Source organism: Rattus norvegicus, chromosome 1, assembly GCF_036323735.1.
Source record: "Rattus norvegicus strain BN/NHsdMcwi chromosome 1, GRCr8, whole genome shotgun sequence".
In the NCBI taxonomy this organism is placed as follows: Eukaryota; Metazoa; Chordata; class Mammalia; order Rodentia; family Muridae; genus Rattus; species Rattus norvegicus.
The window spans coordinates 152,592,986-152,612,601 of NC_086019.1; the positions used below are offsets into that span (position 1 = coordinate 152,592,986).

Below are 19,616 nucleotides of genomic sequence, written 5' to 3' on the forward strand. Positions count from 1 at the left end.
GATACATGTAAAATCATAAAAACAGTTTTCAAAACAAAAATATACTTTCCAAAACAAACAGTAAATTGCAACCCAAATAAAACCACATGCTACGGAAACCAGAAGAGACTGCACTCTGCACACATTACTGATTCCATAGGAAAACACCAAACGCCATCTGGAACCCTGGTGCACTGAAGCTCCCGGAAACGGGGGCGCGGATCTTCCTGGTTGCTGCCTCCAGAGAGAACTCATGGGCAGCACCCTGCGAGCGAACTTGAGTCTCGGGACCACAGGTAAGACCAACTTTTCTGCTGCAAGTGACCTGCCTGGTGAACTCAAGACACAGGCCCACAGGAACAGCTGAAGACCTGTAGAGAGGAAAAGCTACACGCCCGAAAGCAGAACACTCTGTCCCCATAACAGGCTGAAAGAAAACAGGAAAACAGGTCTACACCACTCCTGACACACAGGCTTATAGGACAGTCTAGCCACTGTCAGAAACAGCAGAACAAAGTAACACTGGAAATAATCTGTTGGCAAGAGGCAAGCGCAGGAACGCAAGCAACAGAAACCAAGACTACATGGTACCATCGGGGCCCAACTCTCCCATCAAAACAAACATGGAATATCCAAACATACAAGAAAAGCAAGATCTAGTTTCAAAATCATATTTGATCATGATGCTGGAGGACTTCAAGAAAGACGTGAAGAACTCCCTTAGAGAAACACAGGAAAACATTAATAAACAAGTAAAAGCCTACAGAGAGGAATCATAAAAATCCCTGAAAGAATTCCAGGAAAACACAATCAAACAGTTGAAGGAATTAAAAATGGAAATAGAAGCAATCAAGAAAGAACACATGGAAACAACCCTGGATATAGAAAACCAAAAGAAGAGACAAGGAGCTGTAGATACAAGCTTCACCAAAAGAATACAAGAGATGGAAGAGAGAATCTCAGGAGCAGAAGATTCCATAGAAATCATTGACTCAACTGTCAAAGATAATGTAAAGCAGAAAAAGCTACTGGTCCAAAGCGTACAGGAAATCCAGGAGTCAATGAGAAGATCAAACCTAAGGATAATAGGTATAGAAGAGAGTGAAGACTCCCAGCTCAAAGAACCAGTAAATATCTTCAACAAAATCATAGAAGAAAACTTCCCTAACCTAAAAAAAAAAGAGATACCCATAGGCATACAAGAAGTCTACAGAACTCCAAATAGATTGGACCAGAAAAGAAACACCTCCCGTCACATAATAGTCAAAACACCAAACGCACAAAATAAAGAAAGAATATTAAAAGCAGTAAGGGAAAAAGGTCAAGTAACATATAAAGGCAGACCTATCAGAATCACACCAGACTTTTCCCCGGAAACTATGAAGGCCAGAAGATCCTGGACTGATGTCATAGAGACCCTAAGAGAACACAAATGCCAGCCCAGGTTACTGTATCCTGCAAAACTCTCAATTAACATACATGGAGAAACCAAGATATTCCATGACAAAACCAAATTTACACAATATCTTTCTACAAATCCAGCACTACAAAGGATAATAAATGGTAAAGCCCAACATAAGGAGGCAAGCTATACCCTAGAAGAAGCAAGAAACTAATCGTCTTGGCAACAAAACAAAGAGAAGAAAAGTACACAAAAGTAACCTCACATCCAAATATGAATATAACAGGAAGCAATAATCACTATTCCTTAATATCTCTTAACATCAATGGCCTCAACTCCCCAATAAAAAGACATAGATTAACAAACTGGATACGCAAGGAGGACCTACATTCTCCTGCCTAGAGGAAACACACCTCAGAGACAAAGACAGACACTACCTCAGAGTGAAAGGCTGGAAAACAACTTTCCAAGCAAATGGTCACAAGAAGCAAGCTGGAGTAGCCATTCTAATATCAAATAAAATCAATTTTCAACTAAAAGTCATCAAAAAAGATAAGGAAGGACATTCATATTCATCAAAGGAAAAATCCACCAAGATGAACTCTCAATCCTAAATATCTATGCCCCAAATACAAGGGCACCTACATACGTAAAAGAAACCTTACTAAAGCTCAAAACAAACATTACACCTCACACAATAATAGTAGGAGATTTCAACACCCCACTCTCATCAATGGACAGATCATGGAAACAGAAATTAAAAAGAGACGTAAACAGACTAAGAGAAGTCATGAGCCAAATGGACTTAACAGATATTTATAGAACATTCTATCCTAAAGCAAAAGGATATACCTTCTTCTCAGCTCCTCATGGTACTTTCTCCAAAATTGACCATATAATTGGTCAAAAAACGGGCCTAAACAGGTACAGAATGACAGAAATAATCCCATGCGTGCTATCAGACCACCACGGCCTAAAACTGGTCTTCAGTAACAATAAGGGAAGAATGCCCACATATACGTGGAAATTGAACAATGCCCTACTCAATGATAACCTGGTCAAGGAAGAAATAAAGAAAGAAATTAAAGACTTTTTAGAATTTAATGAAAATGAAGGTACAACATACCCAAACTTATGGGACACAATGAAAGCTGTGCTAAGAGGAAAACTCATAGAACTGAGTGCCTGCAGAAAGAAAAAGGAAAGAGCATATGTCAGCAGCTTGACAGCACACCTAAAAGCTCTAGAACAAAAAGAAGCAAATACACCCAGGAGGAGTAGAAGGCAGGAATTAATCAAACTCGGAGCTGAAATCAACCAAGTAGAAACAAAAAGGACCATAGAAAGAATCAACAGAACCAAAAGTTGGTTCTTTGAGAAAATCAACAAGATAGATAAACCCTTAGCCAGACTAACGAGAGGACACAGAGAGTGTGTCCAAATTAACAAAATCAGAAATGAAAAGGGAGACATAACTACAGATTCAGAGGAAATTCAAAAAATCATCAGATCTTACTATAAAAGCCTATATTCAACAAAACTTGAAAATCTTCAGGAAATGGACAATTTCCTAGACAGATACCAGATACCAAAGTTAAAACAGGAACAGATAAACCAGTTAAACAACCCCATAACTCCTAAGGAAATAGAAGCAGTCATTAAAGGTCTCCCAACCAAAAAGAGCCCATGTCCAGACGGGTTTAGTGCAGAATTCTATCAGACCTTCATAGAAGACCTCATACCAATATTATCCAAACTATTCCACAAAATTGAAACAGATGGAGCACTACCGAATTCCTTCTACGAAGCCACAATTACTCTTATACCTAAACCACACAAAGACACAACAAAGAAAGAGAACTTCAGACCAATTTCCCTTATGAATATCGACACAAAAATACTCTATAAAATACTGGCAAACCAAATCCAAGAGCACATCAAAACAATCATCCACCATGATCAAGTAGGCTTCATCCCAGGCATGCAGGGATGGTTTAATATACGGAAAACCATCAACGTGATCCATTATATAAACAAACTGAAAGAACAAAACCACATGATCATTTCATTAGATGCTGAGAAAGCATTTGACAAAATTCAACACCCCTTCATGATAAAAGTCCTGGAAAGAATAGGAATTCAAGGCCCATACCTAAACTTAGTAAAAGCCATATTCAGAAAACCAGTTGCTAACATTAAACTAAATGGAGAGAAACTTGAAGCAGTCCCACTAAAATCAGGGACTAGACAAGGCTGCCCAATCTCTCCCTACTTATTCAATATAGTTCTTGAAGTTCTAGCCAGAGCAATCAGACAACAAAAGGAAGTCAAGGGGATACAGATCAGAAAAGAAGAAGTCAAAATATCACTATTTGCAGATGATATGATAGTATATTTAAGTGATCCCAAAAGTTCCACCAAAGAACTACTAAAGCTGATAAACAACTTCAGCAAAGTGGCTGGGTATAAAATTAACTCAAATAAATCAGTAGCCTTCCTCTACACAAAAGAGAAACAAGCCGAGAAAGAAATTAGGGAAACGACACCCTTCATAATAGACCCAAATAATATAAAGTACCTCGGTGTGACTTTAACCAAGCAAGTAAAAGATTTGTACAATAAGAACTTCAAGACACTGAAGAAAGAAATTGAAGAAGACCTCAGAAGATGGAAAGATCTCCCATGCTCATGTATTGGCAGGATTAATATAGTAAAAATGGCCATTTTACCAAAAGCAATCTGCAGATTCAATGCAATCCCCATCAGAATACCAGTCCAATTGTTCAAAGAGTTAGACAGAACAATTTGCAAATTCATCTGGAATAACAAAAAACCCAGGATAGCTAAAACTATTCTCAACAATAAAAGGACTTCAGGGGGAATCACTATCCCTGAACTCAAGCAGTATTACAGAGCAATAGTGATAAAAACTGCATGGTATTGGTACAGAGACAGACAGATAGACCAATGGAATAGAATTGAAGACCCAGAAATGAACCCACACACCTATGGTCACTTGATTTTTGACAAAGGAGCCAAAAACATCCAATGGAAAAAAGATAGCATTTTCAGCAAATGGTGCTGGTTCAACTGGAGGTCAACATGTAGAAGAATGCAGATCGATCCATGCTTATCACCCTGTACAAAGCTTAAGTCCAAGTGGATCAAGGACCTCCACATCAAACCAGACACACTCAAACTAATAGAAGAAAAACTAGGGAAGCATCTGGAACACATGGGCACTGGAAAAAATTTCCTGAACAAAACACCAATGGCTTATGCTCTAAGATCAAGAATCGACAAATGGGATCTCATAAAACTGCAAAGCTTCTATAAGGCAAAGGACACTGTGGTTAGGACAAAACGGCAACCAACAGATTGGGAAAAGATCTTTACCAATCCTACAACAGATAGAGGCCTTATATCCAAAATATACAAAGAACTCAAGAAGTTAGACTGCAGGGAGACAAATAACCCTATTAAAAAATGGGGTTCAGGGCTAAACAAACAATTCACAGCTGAGGAATGCCGAATGGCTGAGAAACACCTAAAGAAATGTTCAACATCTTTAGTCATAAGGGAAATGCAAATCAAAACAACCCTGAGATTTCACCTCACACCAGTGAGAATGGCTAATATCAAAATCTCAGGTGACAGTAGATGCTGGCGAGGATGTGGAGAAAGAGGAACACTCCTCCATTGTTGGTGGGATTGCAGACTGGTAAAGCCATTCTGGAAATCAGTCTGGAGATTCCTCAGAAAATTGGACATTGAACTGCCTGAGGATCCAGCTATCAAAAACAACGAGTTTATGAAATTCGTAGGCAAATGGTTGGAACTGGAAAATATCATCCTGAGTGAGCTAACCCAATCACAGAAAGACATACATGGTATGCACTCATTGATAAGTGGCTATTAGCCCAAATGCTTGAATTACCCTAGATGCCTAGAACAAATGAAACTCAAGACGGATGATCAAAATGTGAATGCTTCACTCCTTCTTTAAATGAGGAAAAAGAATACCCTTGGCAGGGAAGAGAGAGGCAAAGATTAAAACAGAGACTGAAGGAACACCCATTCAGAGCCTGCCCCACATGTGGCCCATACATATACAGCCACCCAATTAGACAAGATGGATGAAGCAAAGAAGTGCAGACCGACAGGAGCCGGATGTAGATCACTCCTGAGAGACACAGCCAGAATACAGCAAATACAGAGGCGAATGCCAGCAGCAAACCACTGAACTGAGAATAGGTCCCCCATTGAAGGAATCAGAGAAAGAACTGGAAGAGCTTGAAGGGGCTCGAGACCCCAAAAGTACAACAATGCCAAGCAACCAGAGCTTCCAGTGACTAAGTCACTACCTAAAGACTATACATGGACTGACCCTGGACTCTGACCCCATAGGTAGCAATGAATATCCTAGTAAGAGCACCAGTGGAAGGGGAAGCCCTGGGTCCTGCTAAGACTGAACCCCCAGTGAACTAGTCTATGGGGGGAGGGCGGCAATGGGGGGAGGGTTAGGAGGGGAACACCCATAAGGAAGGGGAGGGGGGAGGGGATGTTTGCCTGGAAACCGGGAAAGGGAATAACACTCGAAATGTATATAAGAAATACTCAAGTTAATAAAAAAAAAATGAAAAAAAAAAAAAAGAAATGTTCAACATCTTTAGTCATAAGGGAAATGCAAATCAAAACAACCCTGAGATTTCACCTCACACCAGTGAGAATGCCTAAGATCAAAAACTGAGGTGATAGCAGATGCTGGAGAGGATGTGGAGAAATGCAGGGAGCGGCTAAAGATGGCGCCGACATCCGGTGGTCGTTTGTGGTAAACACCTACAGCGCATGTGTTGGCAGACCCCCAGCACCTACAAGGCCAGGGTGATATTCATGCTAAATAGGTATTTCATGCTCCACCAATCCCCAGTGGACAAACTTACAGCCACAGCCTGTCTTGTATTTAAGGCGAGTGCCTTTGTTCCCCTGGGTCCCCGTACTATCAATTAGGTGTTCCTACAATAAAGGCTGATTGAGAAGGATCCAAAGGTGTTGCGTCTTCCTTGCCGGTCGAGGTGGGCGCGACAGAGAAAGAGGAACACTCCTCCATTGTTGGTGGGGTTGCACACTGGTACAACCATTCTGGAAATCAGTATGGAGGTTCCTCAGAAAATTGGACATTGAACTGCCTGAGGATCCAGCTATACCTCTCTTGGGCATATACCCAAAAGATGCCCCAACATATAAAAAAGACACGTGCTCCACTATGTTCATAGCAGCCTTATTTATAATAGCCAGAAACTGGAAAGAACCCAGATGCCCTTCAACAGAGGAATGGATACAGAAAATGTGGTACATCTACACAATGGAATATTACTCAGCTATCAAAAATAATGACTTTATGAAATTCGTAGGCAAATGGTTGGAACTGGAAAATATCATCCTGAGTGAGCTAACCCAATCACAGAAAGACATACATGGTATGCACTCATTGATAAGTGGCTATTAGCCCAAATGCTTGAATTACCCTAGATGCCTAGAACAAATGAAACTCAAGACGGATGATCAAAATGTGAATGCTTCACTCCTTCTTTAAATGAGGAAAAAGAATACCCTTGGCAGGGAAGAGAGAGGCAAAGATTAAAACAGAGACTGAAGGAACACCCATTCAGAGCCTGCCCCACATGTGGCCCATACATATACAGCCACCCAATTAGACAAGATGGATGAAGCAAAGAAGTGCAGACCGACAGGAGCCGGATGTAGATCACTCCTGAGAGACACAGCCAGAATACAGCAAATACAGAGGCGAATGCCAGCAGCAAACCACTGAACTGAGAATAGGACCCCCATTGAAGGAATCAGAGAAAGAACTAGAAGAGCTTGAAGGGGCTCGAGACCCCATATGTACAACAATACCAAGCAACCAGAGCTTCCAGGGACTAAACCACTACCTAAAGTCTATACATAGACTGACCCTGGACTCTGACCCCATAGGTAGCAATGAATATCCTAGTAAGAGCACCAGTGGAAGGGGAAGCCCTGGGTCCTGCTAAGACTGAACCCCCAGTGAACTAGACTGTTGGGGGGAGGGCGGCAATGGGGGGAGGTTCGGGAGGGGAACACCCATAAGGAAGGGGAAGGGGGAGGGGGATGTTTGCCCGGAAACCGGGAAAGGGAATAACACTCGAAATGTATATAAGAAATACTCAAGTTAATAATAAAAAAATAAAAAGAAAGAAATACTCAAGTTAATAAAAAAAAAAGTAAAAAAAAAAAAAAAAAAAAAAAAAAACCACATGCTACAACAAAGCTCCATTAACCATTGCCAGCCCAGGCTACCATCTCAGGAAACCTCAGTGTCCAAAAAGCTAAGCAATGCCTTGGAGATTCGAACTGAAGCTGTGAGGAATAAAGGTGAGGCATAAACAAGTTAATAACTTCTGGCATTGGAGAGCCCTGAAAAGAAACTGACAATAGGCCAACAGGCTGCCTCAGAGGATAAAGGCGCTTGCTTCCAAGCCTTGTGATCATTCCACCCCAGAGCCCAAGTGGGAGAGAGAGAACCTACTCTTACATGGTGTTGTCTGATGGTGACATGGGAAGTCTCCAAATGCCACACACATTTAAAAATTAAAAACATATAAAAGACTCGCCTATTAATTTTAAATTGAAAAATATTAACTTTAAGGTTTTAAATTGAAAACCTATGTGTTTGTTTCTTTGTTTGATTTGGTTTTAGTTAAAAACCTGTTCAGCTTGATTAACCTTGAATTTAAAGGGATGATTTCTACATTAAATTAATACCACCAAAACCCTGGCATAGAGAGATGATATAAAAATAAAGATACGAGTCTACTCAGTGAGTGCACTAGTAATGTTACAGGGGATAAAGTAAAAGACAATGTGTTCATGATAGGGACTAACACACACAAGGTGATTCCATGTGGGCATTCTAAAGCACAGGGCAGTGGAGAGTCACTGGAGAAAGCATAGTGCAGGCGGACCAAAGGTTCAGGGAGGAGGAAGAGGAGCTGAACTGATCACAGAATCCTCTCAGGTGAAAGGGAAATCACTGTCCATTGTTAGGAAACTGTACAGAGGAACAAAGTTTAAAACAGTGAGATTAGGGAATTAGTGGGGAGGTGGAAGAGAGGAAGGCACAAGGGAGAGACAGGAAGGCTGACAGCCTCTCCACTCATCCCCTTTCTAGAAATAACACTTTCTGATGTTGGAGGCCAGCAAGTCCAGTGACCTCTGCTAAGGTCTTATTTCATCCACAAAGTTTTGGAAACTGGCCACCTCTCCTATTTCAACTCAACTGCCATCCACACAAAGAAACAATGAAAAAGGAAGTCCAACCCTATCTTTAAGACATATGAAAGTCTGGGTGGGGGTGAGGGCAAATAACAAACCATAGTACATATGGCAATGTGGTAATCCTAAGCCTGAGAGAGAAGGTGCTGCTAATGAAACACAGGAGTGAGTGAAACTACCCAGTGCTGGGGAAGAAATGGGAGAGGCACTATTAGTCAGCTTCTCAGCACTAAGACAAGGCACCTATGGGAACAGCTTACTAGGAGAAAAGAGTTCAGAGCTCATAGTTCCAAAGGTGTCTGTCTGCCCATGAGCCCAGTCTGTGGCTTTTGTGTGGGGCAAGGCAATATATCAGAGCAGGAACACGTGGCAGCCAAAAAGGGAGGGAGAGAAACAAAATGGGGCAAAGGTCTCAATATTCCCTTCAATGTCCCCCAATGACCTAACTTCCTTCCACACGCCCCACCATTAAATCTTCCTCTCTCTTCCAATAGCACTCCAGTCAGGGAACCAAGTCTTCAACACATGGGCATTTAGGGAGAGTCAAACTCCAAGCTACTATACAAACCATGTTCATAAGTTACATGTCCATTGTACCTAATATGAAATGCAGATCCAACACAATTCTTTACATACTCCACCAGAGACCTCTATAAACAAAAAATAGTTCTGCAATTTGCACAGAAAGCAAAGGAAGTAGAACTGCTCTCCATAAAAACTGTTAAAATGCAGAAAAACTATTCCCAGATCAACTGTACAATACTGACAATACAAGCACATGAAGTGAACAAAATACAGAACCAAGACATTCATTCAAATACATCTAATTTTTGATAAAGGCACAAAAACAGTTCTACAAAGGGAAGAAAGCCGTTTCAATAGACAGTGCCATCTGTGAGTTAGTAAGTAAGGGACGTCGGCAAGTTAGGAAGACAGAGAATATTAAGCTAGGTTTTACATTTTGTACAAAAAGTAATCCAAAATGGATCACAGGCATTACATAACACAGACAATTACAAAACTTTTGGAGAAAAGTGGGAAGTTTTTAAAACAATGGGGCAAAGCAAAGAGGTTTTAGAATTGACACCAATGGTAAAAGGAACATTTGTTAAATTGAACTACATTTCTTGATAAAAAGACCAACAGATATGCTACAGAACACAGGAAAACAGAAAGCCTGTATCTAATTAAAGACTAGCATCTAGTGTGTGTGTGTGTGTGTGTGTGTGTGTGTGTGTGTCTTAAAGGCATGAGAAAAATATAATCCAATTAGAATAAAGGTAGGAAGAGATATTTTCCAAATAGAATATATACCAAATAAATGAGTCGGAAACTGTTAATTAAAATTACAATGAGCTAGCATTACAACCATAGAATATCTAATGTCAGATCATAGAAAATCATAGAAATCATAGAAAACTAATGTCAGGGCTGGGGAGATGGCTCAAAGTGCTCTCTGTGCAAGCATGAGGACCTGAGTTCAGATCCCAGCATCCTCGATTTTTAAAAAAGCATGGCACCAGTGTAACCATCTGTAACCCCAGCTCTGAAAGGCAGAAACAGGGTACATTTCTCGGGGTTCCTCACCAGCAAGTCAAACTGAAAAGGAGCTTTGAGTTCAATCAGAGGCACTGTCTCAAAAGAGTAAGGTAGAGAGGTGACAGAGGAAGACACTTGACACTGACCCTGATCTCCACATGTAAATGCACTGCTAAGAGCATGCTCACTCTCTCGGTCTCTCGCTCTCTCTCTCCCTCTCTCTCTGTCTCTCTCTGTCTCTCTGTCTCTCTCTGTCTCTGTCTCTCTCTCTGTCTCTGTCTCTGTCTCTCTCTCTGTCTCTCTCTCTCTCTCTCACACACACACACACACACACACACACACACACTGTGCACACCTTTGCACACAGTACACAATGACAATATCAAATACTAGCAAAGATTCAGCCTAGGCACTCACTTGTCACTGGTAGACATATGATGATTAATATATGCTATAGGACAGTTTGGCAGTTTGTTGAGAAACTAATCAAGCAACTGCCATTAAAACAATAATTACTGTCCTGGGTGTGTATTTATTTCTAAGAAATGCTAACATGGCCCTTGTATACAAATCTTTCTAACAGTTTTGCTCATTATTATTAAGTTATAAAACCAGCTGTTCTTCAACAAGTGAGTGGCTAAACAAACTGAGACAACTCCATGGAGTAACTACACAAAACCATAATCACTGCTCTCTTGGTCAGAGAAGCTTCTTAAGCATCAGAAGGCACAGGTCAATGCAGAGCTCGTTAACTGCTCCAAGTGCTGAGAATACACAGCTGTGAACAGGGCTCAGCACTGCTGAACATTCTCAGATATCAAGCCTCGTTGACCCACAGTGTTTCTAGAAATATCATGCAACAGGGAGTGGAATGAACGTAAGAGCCAGAAGGTAGATGTACTGGCTGGTTTCCTGTGTCAACTTGACACAAGCTGGAGTTATCACAGAGAAAGGAGTCTTCCTTGAGGAAATGCCTCCATGAGATCCAGCTGTAAAGCATTTTCTCAATTAGTGATCAAGGGTGGGAGAGCTCCTTGTGGGTGATGCCGTCCCTGGGCATAGTCTTGGGTTCTATAAGAAAGCAAGCTGAGCAAGCCAGGGGAAGCAAGCCAGTAAGCAACATCCCTTCATGGCCTCTGCATCAGCTCCTGCTTCCTGACCTGCTTGAGTTCCAGTCCTGACTTCTTGTGGTGATGAACAGCAATGTGGAGGTGTGAGCTGAGTAAACCCTTCCCTCCCCACCTGCTTCTTGGTCATGATGTTTGTGCAGGAATAGACACCCTGACTAAGACAATAGAGAAGAATGCTATGAAAGGTGGTCTCTGGACACAGCATGGTTGTCACACACATGAGCTCACAGCAGCTATGCATGCTTGTATGCACAAGATCAAGAGCTTTAAAAAGCCCAGCACGGAGAAAGAAGAGTCTTGACTGGGGGACTAATGGCTACTGAGGGATAAGAGGATTATTTTTCCTTAGGATTGGAGATGACCATTGGTAAGTTATCAATGACCCAGTGAATGATCCCACACATATGTGCATATATAAGCAGCACTAAATGGGGATAGTAGGGTTTTTAAAAAAAAAAACTACATGAAGGTAACGGGGAAGGGGATACATGTTGTAGGGGAATGGGGGAGCTAGATAGAAAACTGGGATTTAACCAAGAGACACTGTATACATGTGTGTTGACTAGTTTTATGTCAGCTTGACACAACCTAGAGTTATAACAAAGGAGGGAACCTCAATCGAGAAAAAGTCCCCATAAGATCTGGCTGTAAGGCATTTTCTTAATTGGTAACTGATAGGGAGAGCCCAGCCTGTTGAGGGTGATGTCATCCCTGGGCTGAGGTCCTGGGTTCAATAAGTAAAGCAGGCTGAGCGAGCCATGCTGAGCAAGCCCATAACCAAGGCCCTCCATGACCTCTGCATGCCATCAGCTGGGCCTCCAGGATCCTGCCCTGTTTGAGTTCCTGTCCTGACTTCCTTCAATGACAGAATATGATACGAAAGTGTAAGCCAAAAAAGCTTTTCTTCCCCATCTTGTCTTTAGTCATGGTGTTTCATCACAGCAAGAGTAACCCTAACTAAAAAAAATACATGTGAAATTTTTAAAACATAAAATTTTAAAAGGAAAAAAAGACACAAGACAATCATATAAAGCTTCCTAGCTAAGAGAAAGGGGACAATCTCAAAGGACCGCTCACTGTACTTCATTTATATAACACTGCTCAAATGACCAAGTACAGGAACGAAGAACCATTGTCTGGATGACAGAGACTAAAGGGACAAGGATGGGAAGACCAAAGCACGGCTATAAAAGGGCAACCTCAAGGATGTCAGCCCTGACAAAACTGTTCTGTGTCTTTTAAGTGTAGTGGTGTTTTGTCTGCACCACTGTGCACATGTGTGCAGTACCCATGGAAGCCAGAAGAGGAAGTCTGATCCCCTGGAAATGAAGTCACAGATGGCTGTGAGCCATCATTTGTGTGCTAGGAATTGAATCCAGGTCTTCTGGGAAAGCAGCCAGTGCTCTTAACCATTTAACATACCTGACTGCATCTGGAAGCAGGAGTTTGATGTCTTATGTCTCCCTCAATCCTGCCTTTTGTTCTAAGAGGCTCACCTTGAACCTGGAATAACAAATTCTCCCCCAGTGTCCTCCTGTCTCTCTGCCTCCCAGTCACTGGGTATAGGCACAAAGCTCCATGCACAGCAGGGTATTTGGCGGTAACAATCCAAACTCAGGTCCTCCGGTTTTGATTTTTTTGTGTTTTTTTTGTTTGTTTGTTTGTTTGTTTGGTTGGTTGGTTGGTTGGTTGGTTGGTTGGTTTTGTTTTGTTTTGTTTGTACTTTTGTGTTTTTGAGACAGGGTCTCACTATTTAGCTTTGGGTATCCTGGAACTCACTCCGTAGATATGTAGATGAGGCTGGCCTCTGGCCTCAACTCACAGAAATCCACCTGCCTCTGCCTCCTGAGTGCTTAGATTAAAGATGTGTGCCACTACACCCAGCTCAGTTCCCCCTGTTTATGAGCAATTGAGACATCTTTCTCTGTTCTGATGTGGCTACCTCAATAGTAATACTTTTACTGCATACTGTAACATTGTCTGGCAAGAGGATGCCATGGAAAGAAAAAGCTCAAGAATCATTACTATTTCTTTCATATCTATGTGAATCTACATCTACCTTAAAATAATGAGTATTTGTTTTCACAAATAAACACTTCTCACTTCTATCAAAGAAGTCCCTGATGAAACACATACGCCAAGATCATGAAAATCAAAGACCAGACACAGGGCTGGTTTGGGAATGAGGCACAACTACAGACCTCACACATTGCTGACAATACTGTAAATGCTGTACAACTCCTGTGCAAAACTATTTGATAATATGAATCGCATCTAATTAATCATACCCATACTCTCATGTGTATGCTCAGAACATATGCTTTCTCTTCACCAAGACTATTCTCCAGCATCTGCAATCAACCCCAAATACCAGCCCGATCTAAATGTCTACTAATGGTAGTAAAGTAAACTGTACAGTCTGTTTAAAGAAAGGAAAACCTGACACAAAGCTCAAGAAATCAACTCTATCATCATTGTGCTGTCATCCAGAGCTTACAGCCAGGGTTTACAAGTAGCTGAGAGACTGATCTCTGAATAGTCTGTGGCCAGGAGAAGCCTGGGAGTCCAGGCAGAGTGATCACAAAAGTTTCCCAGTATGCAGCACTCCATTTTCCTTCTCCATGCACACAGTATACTGCATACTGGGACACAGTATGTGTGAACAGCTTAAACAATATAGTAGCACCTGGGCTAGCCTTGTGGTCATTTTTAAAACCCTCAGACTCAGGTGTGATATCATCAAGCACCTCCAGAAGCACCACTTCTTATATCAAAAACCTTAGCACTGTTCATATGCCATGACCCAATAACTCTATGCTAATTTCTTGTGCAGTTTCTAGTGTTCATATAAAAATTTAGCAGAAAACAAGGTATAGCATAAAATAATGGTTAAACTATATTAAAATTTTATTTATACTTATGTAATGTTTTAGAAGACTAATGATATCTAAAAATAAGATATGTGAAAGGAAAAAGACTAAAACAATAAGGCTCATATGACAAGTGCAATATATTAAAGTGCTATACATTATCATCACTAAATGGTATATAAATTGCTAATTTAACATTCTTCTTTTTGCAATCATATATCTTGGTCATATCATCCCATAACATAAAATATGTTATAGTTTATAATAACAGGGAGAAGACGTAAGTGTGAGAAACTGGGGATTATCTATTATTAAAAATATAGCTGGGGGGGTTGGGGATTTAGCTCAGCGGTACAGCGCTTGCCTAGCGAGCGCAAGGCCCTGGGTTCGGTCCCCAGCTCCAAAAAAAAAAAAAAATATATATATATATATATATATATATATATATGTATATATATATATATATATAGCTAGGAAATAGCAATAGTCACAAAGATACAGCACAAAATAATCATATCCACTCTACAGCCATCTGCATGAAGGTTTCTTGTTTACATGCTCTCTAGAGGTCAGTTTCCTCACTTCTTAAAGAGATTGAGGGGCTTGAGCTGTGGCTCAAAAGGCAAGAGCATTTTCTATTCTTGCACAAGGCCTGGGTTTTTATCCCAGGACCCACGAGGCAACTTACAACTGCCTGTAACTCCAGCTCTGGGTGATATGATTCCCTCTTCTGTCCTCCAGTGACACAGGTGTGCATCCATACACACACCCAAAACACTCATATGCATAAAATAAAAATCTTTTTTAAAATAAAAATCAAGAAATAATAAAGAGGGTAAACTCGTAACATTGTAAGCACTTTTTTCCTCAGCAAAAAAAAAAGTCGTTTTTTAAAAATAAGTGATACTGGAAACATCAGATACGAGCAAATATGGATACAATTAACAAAGTTCACATACTACACACAAAAAGTGCTCTGGGATGGACCTCAGACCTAAGTTATAAAACCACAACACATTAAAGCATCTAAAACATAAGCAAACACCTTTGTGAACATTTACAAGCATGTGTCGAGGTGCAGTGACAGCTTGAGAGAACTCATGAAGGGCCGATGTGGACCAAGCCAAACCACTGAGTGCAGACGGAGGAGAGACAAGATTAGGAGGCCAGGTCTCAATATTAAAATTCCCTCCAGCCCTTTAAGGTCTTAGTTATAGCCCTGAACTCTCAAGGTGTAGGCACTACAAACACATACCTCTCCATGGCCTCCAAGTCCCTGTCCACAACACTCTCATCACTTAGCATCCACTAAAGCCATATGCTCTTCACTTTACACATTTACATTCCCTTGTTACTCATTTCCCATTTCCCATGTGATGTGCGCCATACATTTTCCAAAGAGACAGCACACCAGCACTGACATTGCAGCCTTTGACCATGAGTGACGACAAATCTAATTGGCTCTCAAAGGAGCTTACCACAGCATTAGACTCATTAGTAACAAGCCCACAGGTTGATCATTCATCTCTTAAAAATAACTCCATTTCTAAATGTAAACAAATCTGGTTTCTTGTGACAAATAAAATAGTTTACAGTAACAGATTTGTGTTGTATCTATTCTTAATCACTTTTAAATAAGGGTTTCTTTAAAGCACGACCTCACAGCAACACAACTCATAGGGGCCAATCTGATTTTCAGGAGCTATCCTTCTTCCTGTGCCTTATAAGAGTGATACTATCCCCACCCCTGACCCTGCCCCTGCTTCCTAATGACACATGATGCCAACAGCATCCCCTTGTTTTGACCACCAAAACTGGCTGTAGACACTGGCAAACATCTCTTCAGAAATCAAACGGCCCCCTATTGAGAACAACTGCTTTAAAGAAAATGGCAAGCATATCTTGAATATTACTACTGTGTCTTAAATGCCCTCCAGAGACCCGAGTTACAGTTTCCTTACAGTTTCCATCCCCAGCCTATGATATATTTGGAGACCGTGGAAATATTAAGAAATGAGAACCCATCAGAGGCCTAGGCCACTGAGGCAGCTTTTGAGTGGAACATAAGATACAGTTCCCTCCAGTCTCCTCTGCTTCCTATTTCCATCAGATGAGAGTCCTCTGACACAAGCACCCACCATCATGTATTTGCTGCCTAATTAGAGACTCAGAATCAACAGAGCCAAGCAGCCATGCACTGAGACCTAAAACAGAATACACCTGCCTCTTTTTAAGCTAATTGGCTGCCTAGGTGTTTTGTCGTGGAGATACAAACCTAACACAGAAAACTGCCATCATGAAGTAGGGTTGGAACTAGGTGTGTGCCTAGATAATGTGAGTAGGACCTGGAATTGGTTCATTGGAGAAATCTGAGAAAGTAATTAGGTGGTATAGGTGAGAAAAGGCATGAAATGCTGTAGGCAAAGAACAGTAGGTGCTTCTGTGGGACACAAAAAAAAAAATCAATAAACTAAGAGATATAAAGATAGTAATGGCTATGCAGATGAAGTTTCAGTTAGGAATGAAAATTCCACTAAATATTATTAAATGCCAAACTTTTTACACAGCACAAAAGAAATTGCCTGAGAGAACTGAGTTTAGAGGTGGTAAACTAGATTACCAGAAAATCTCAAGGCGGCAGCACAGCACTTCAAGAACTAGAACAAAAAAAGCAAAGGAGAAAGGTTTGAATAATACTCTCATCTTGGGTGTGTGTGTGTGTGTGTTTAAACTGCACCAAATTGGGGTGCAGTTGCTAAGGAGACTGAAACACTAAAAGCAGCAGCAAGGACCAGCCTCAGCATGGAGAGGGTCCTGAGAGAAGGGGTGTCTGGGAGTGGTGAAAAGAATGATTCAAAGTCAAATCATGGACCAAGCTGATGACCTGTGTCCTGCTTGATACAGCTTTTCCAGTCTGCTTCTCTCAATGTTCTGCTTTCTTGCTGGAGATCTCTCTATCCATGTCCTGCTTACTTGTGAGGGTGTGTGTGTCTGAGAGAGAAAGAGAATGAGATAAGTGAGAGAGAGAGAGAGAGAGAGAGAGAGAGAGAGAGTGAGTCTGTGTGTGTCTCTGTGTCTGTCTGTTCTCCAAGCAGTTCTCTCTTTTTACCCTAAATAATTCTCTGACTAGCTCCTCTCCTACAGAACACAGGTCCAGTCTTTTATTTTACCTATCAATCCAGTCATTTACTCCAATTCTTAAGAGACCGAAAGCATTCATTTTTTTTCTTTGCATTGCAAAAAGAATTCAGAGACCTGTCAGGCTTTGTTAAGCACAGAAGATAAACAAGTTGGGTGGGACCCTGCCCTGAGATTACCATTTTAGCACACCTGGACCTAACCTCACTGTTTTAGGTTGACCCTGAACTCCAGAATCTGCCTACTTTTGTAGCTTTCTGACAAACTGGCTCATAGTGCAACTGCCTTCGTTCCTTTAGATTCATGAAGTCCCTCATAATTCATATTGCATCCTTATATAGATTTTGAATAGCTGAGAAGTTATATATTTTTTTTCAACTCATGTATTTAGAGCTCTTTTCCATTAAGGACTGTCCTGAAGGTCCCAGTGTTTATCATTTTGCTGAGACATTAGTCATACCTTCACCTCCTGGACCCACGCTGTCTCAGATTATCATGAAGTCGTTAACATTAACAGAGAGGACATTCCATCAAGGAATGTGAAATATATACATTATTATACAAACAAGCCTTAAATCCACAGTAGCCATTGACATTCCTAGAGGCTCACACCAGGGCCCTGTCTCAGGGCAGGAACCGTGTCACTCTGTCCCCACCAGAGCCAAGGAGGGCTCAGCAGAAGCCAAGTAGGAGCTAGACAGATGAATTAGCAGGTAAGGACACCGGCTAATCCTTCAGAGGACCCAGCATCTATCTTCATGGGTCACAATGGTGGGTAACTGTAGTTCCAGTGAATTTGCCACCACCCCATCCTCTGCCTTCATGGGAATGCACACATGTGGTACACAGATATACACAAAGGCCAAATTATCCATATGCACAGAATAAAAATAAATAATTTTTTTTACATTTTTATAAAGAATCCAAGCACTTTGTATCCTGGAAAATAGGATGAAAATGTCTTGAAAACTTCTCAGAAATAAGCAGGCCACCATCCATGCCATCAAAGGCTCAAAGACAGACAAGAATGAGTCTGTTTCAAGGACTTTTCATTGAGAAGGGACCCCAGGGCATCATGCTTGACTGGGACTGTCAATAATCTTGCTTCTTTTCAAATTATCTAACTGGGACACGCACCAGATACCAGATATGGAACTAAGATGTAAGGTTTAGCTGTGCTACAGTCCAGTCTTGCTTTGGTCTAAACCCTGTATTTTATTCCTGAATTCCTCCCTTTTGGATTAGGAATGTTTACTCTGTGTATCTTGGAAACAGACAACCTAGTTTTCACACTTTGTAAAGGCCCACAGCTGAGCCTTGAGTCTCAGAGAAAACTTAGGACTTCAGACTTCTCACCAGTAGCAGGGCAGGTAAGATTGAAGGAACACTTAGTTTTGTTTTGTTTTGTTTTGGTTTGTTTTTTTTTCCAGAGCTGAGGACTGAACCCAGGGCCTTGTGCTTGCTAGGCAAGCGCTCTACCACTGAGCTAAATCCCCAACCCCATGAAGGAACACTTAGAGGCAGCCTGAACGCATTTAGCTCTGTAAGAAGGACATGAGCCTCTGGGTGCCAGGTCATAATGAAATACTTTGCAACTTAAATGTCCCTCCAAAGACCCACATGTTTTGTCCCTAAATGAATGCCCTACTGGAAGGTGGAAGACCCTTCCATAGATACACCAGGTAGATGCTGTTTACACAAGCTTTGTCGACTACAATGTCCTCTGTAGCATGTACCTTCAATCCTCACTTGACTGAATTCTAGACACAGAGCGGCTGATAAAGAAAACCAAGTGTATACACACATGCGCATGCACACCCCACTTCTCCTCTCTAAAATCCCTTGGCACACACATGTGCATTGCCTCCAGCATTCCTATTTGTAAGGTTAAAATTTACAAGCTATAAAAGCCAAATTTAAATGTCTCAAAAGAAAGTGACAAACCAAGTAGCACACATATTTACACATCTTTCTATAGTTTTCAAAGATCTCACTTACACAGTGTTTGACAAGCGTCTCACAGCAAGCCGTGAAGTAGTGAGGGCAACATTACTCTAGGAAATCACACTATCACAGAGGAAGGGGAAAAACAACCCTCATATCATGTAAAAGTTATAGGAAATGCATCACACTGCACAGCCTCATCAGATAAAGGCAACCGCCTTATTGTTAAAACCCAAGTAAGAGCCAAAGAGCAGGCTCCAAAGCCACCAAGCTTGTCAACTCAAGTTCAGTCCCTTG

General features: G+C 41.2%; 1 protein-coding gene across 2 annotated transcripts in view; it reads right to left on the reverse strand.

Annotated features, from left to right (window-relative positions):
- Tmem135 (transmembrane protein 135) overlaps positions 1–19,616 on the reverse strand; it is a 273,477-nt gene that overhangs the window by 174,057 nt on the left and 79,804 nt on the right. The gene's annotated exons all lie outside the window — the stretch shown is intronic.